The sequence below is a fragment of the Pteropus medius genome, unplaced genomic scaffold, assembly GCF_902729225.1.
Source record: "Pteropus medius unplaced genomic scaffold, Ma_sr-lr_union100, whole genome shotgun sequence".
NCBI classification, from domain to species: domain Eukaryota; kingdom Metazoa; phylum Chordata; class Mammalia; order Chiroptera; family Pteropodidae; genus Pteropus; species Pteropus medius.
Window position 1 is genome coordinate 2,028,055 of NW_024346771.1, and position 3,509 is coordinate 2,031,563.

The window sequence follows — 3,509 nt, forward strand, 5'->3', positions numbered from 1 at the left end:
CACCGATTTCCAAATTGACCAAGAACATTATTGAGAATCATCGTTAATTCTAAAGACCATTTCAAATTTTTTTGGGTAGATACACAGAAGAGGGACTGCTGAGTGATCTAATAGCTCTATTCTTAATTTTTTGAGGAAACTCCATGCTATTTTCCACAGTGGCTGCACCAATTTACATTCCCACCAGATGTGTACAAAGGTTCTTTTCTTTCTGCATCCTCTCCAATACTTGTTATTTCTTGTTTTATTGATAATAGCTATTCTAATAGGTGTGAGGTGGTATCTCATTGTGGTTCTGATTTACATTTCTCTTATAGCTAGTGAAGTTAAGCTTCTTTTCATATACTGTTTATTTGTTGGCCATTTATATGTCTTCCTTGGAAAAGTGTCTATTTAGGTCCTCTGCCCATTTTTAAATAAGATTTGTTGTTGTTATTGAGTTGTATAGTTTCTTTATATATTTTGTATATTACCTCTTATCGGAGGTATCATTTGCAAATTTCTTCTCCCATTTAGTTGGTTATATTTTTGTTTTGTTGATGGTTTCTTTTGCTGTGCAGAAGCTTTTTAATTTGACATAGTCCCATTTGTTTATTTTTGCTTTTACCTCTCTTGCCTTTAGGGTCAAGTTCACAAAGATCCTTCTGAGATCAAGATCTTTAAGTTTAGTGCCTATGTTTTCTTTTATATATCCTATTGTTTCAGGTGTTATAGTTCAGTCTTTAATGTATTTTGAGTTAATTTTTATGTACAGTGTCAGATAGTAGTCTAGTATTTTTTGCATGTGGCTTTTTAGTTTTCCCAACACTATTTATTGAAGAGGCTTTCCTTTCTTTGTTGTATGTTTTTGGCCCTTTTGTAGAAAATTAGTTGTCCTCATATGCGTGGTTTTATCTGTGGGCTCTCAATTTAGTTCCATTTTTCTGTGTGTCTCATTTTCTGCCAGTACCATACTATTTTCAACTGTAGCTTTTTATTATATTCTGAAGTCAGATTGTGTAATTCCATTGGCTTTCTTCTTTTTTCTCAGGATTGCTTTGGCTATTCAGGGTCTTTTGTGGTTCCATATAAATTTGAGATTTATAAACATTTTTTATTTATGTGAAAAATTCCATTGGGATTTTGATAGAGATTGTACTAAATCTGTATATGGCTTTAGGTAACATGGCCATTTTAACAATGTTAATTCTTCCGATCTATGAATGTGAAATATATTTCCATTTCTTTGTGTCTTCTTCAATTTCTTTTCAACAATGTCTTATAGTTTTCAGTGTACAGGTTCTTTACCTCCTTTGTTAAGTGTATTCCTAAGTATTTTATCATTTTTGTTGGAATTGTAAATGGGATTGTTTTCTTCATTTCTCTTTCTGATATTTCATTTGCTCATATGTAGAAAATTAAACAAAAAGCAACAAATGAGCAAACAAAACAAACAAAAGAACCAAACTCATAGATACAGACAACAGAATGGTGGTTACCAGAGAGGAAGTAAGGGTGAGAGGAGACAAATTGGGTAAAGGAGACCAAATACAAGGTGACAAAAGGAGACTAGACATCAGGTGATGAACACATAATAGTGTGTACAGATGTTGTTTTATAAAGTACACCTGAAATTATTAATATTATTAGCCAATGTTACCCCAATAAATTTAATTTTAAAAAATGCCAAATAAATAAAAGAGGATTTCATGGAAAAACTATTTTTTTCTTACATGTTATCCCAGAATGGTTTGCATTTTTGTGGAGTTTAAGGAATACGTGAACTTTATTCAAAAAAGCCAAAATCCATGTTCAGAGGATATGGGCCAACAGAGGTGATAAGTCTTTCACTGAAGGCCTGCTGAGTGATTGATGGGTTAACACTCTAAGACTTTCCTTAACTGTCTCCCTTTTGTCATAGAACATATATCATATTGTTAAGGATGTATTATGGTATTTCTGTATCTATATCTATATTTATATTGAAAGTTTAGGTCACAGCAAGTCAATATGAAGGTGACACTGAGCTATTCCCCAATTATGATGTTATGTTTATGAGGTTGGATGAATAACAGCATTACCAGTATCTCTCTCTTCCAGAGATATTAAGGGTTAATATTTTGACTGGATGATTAACCTCCTAAGGGTGTTTCAGAAACTATAAGATGAAAGTGAAAATAATCCTTCTTAGGATACTACAACTGCTGAAGTGGAATCAACTTCATGAATTTGGGAATACCATTGTAACCATCTCAGAATAGGGTATCTACTTTTTATTTAAAGATCGTGCTAGATTAAAGTATAAAGGCGTATAGGAGCTAGGAGGCTGAGATTCACTGTTCCTAGTCCTGTGGTATTTCTAGGTTACATCTGCAGCCTGATGAATGACCTTTCATCCCTTTTATACCTGAAGTTTTGAGGCAGACCTAGTGCTTGATGTGTACTCTAAAGAAATTTTTGGCAGAATGATTTAATGCTGAGTCTTTACAATTATGAAAACTTTATGAAAACATGAACACTGTCCAACTTTTATTTTAATTTTTACCACTACTGACATAATATCACAGAAGGCATGAGAGAAGTTAGAGCTAATTCCTGAGGTAAAGCTTGAAAAATGGAGACTATCAGGGCATTACCAGTAGTGTAATATTAGGGAATACAGGTGTATATATCTATTGTTTGGATGGATAAACTTAAGTCTTTCAGTCTCTTGGGACAACCTTATTCTTCCAGATTTAATCAGATAGCCTCAAACCCCAACCCTGTTGTATTTTCTAATATCACCAGGATCTCAAAGTCTCAGTTTTCCTGATTCTCTTTAATTTTGAATTCTGACTTTTGAATTGTTCCTTCTCTGTTGTGAATTTCATGTACAACCTCTTTACACTCAGCATTACCAGGCTGAACATCATCCCTTTATTTACTTATTCTTATTTATTACTATTATTTATGCCTACAGCACCTGGTCTTCCTAGGTGGTCTCCCATCCAAGTACTAACCAGGCCCAACCCTGCTTAGCTTCTGAGATCAGACATCGGGCTTGCTCAGGGTGGCATGGATATAGATCATGGACCATGGCTACACAGGGGTGCGAACCCAGGACCTTCTGCATGTAAAGTAGACGTGCTAACTGCTACAGTATGGAATCACGTCCCATCCCTTTATTCTTGAAATACAGGAAGTATGGCATTAATAGTCACTTTCCTGCAGGGAAACTGAGCTACAAGTGGTTAAGTAATTTGCCCAAAGTCACCCAAATTAGAAAGATTACAATGTGGATTGTGTTCCCAGGGAGCTTATAGTTTGTGACAAGGCAAACAATGACTATACGAAGTGATAAAAAGTTCTGTAATTGAGGGATGGGGAGTAGTGGTATAGTTGCTTTGCCTGATAGAACAAGTATACCTTCAGACAGGGAAGGTAGCATTACACCAGAATTAAAAGATAAATAGGTACTCAAAAGTTGGGGGGAGGGTAGGAAGATGGGATATGGAACAAAGACACAGAGGCGGGAGAGTATGGTGGCATCC

The 3,509-nt window shown here is 35.0% G+C and overlaps 1 pseudogene; it reads right to left on the reverse strand.

Moving 5' to 3' along the window:
• Window positions 1-2,929: 2,929 nt before the first annotated feature.
• On the reverse strand, window positions 2,930-3,045 carry LOC120613899 (uncharacterized; annotated as a pseudogene).
• Window positions 3,046-3,509: the final 464 nt, after the last annotated feature.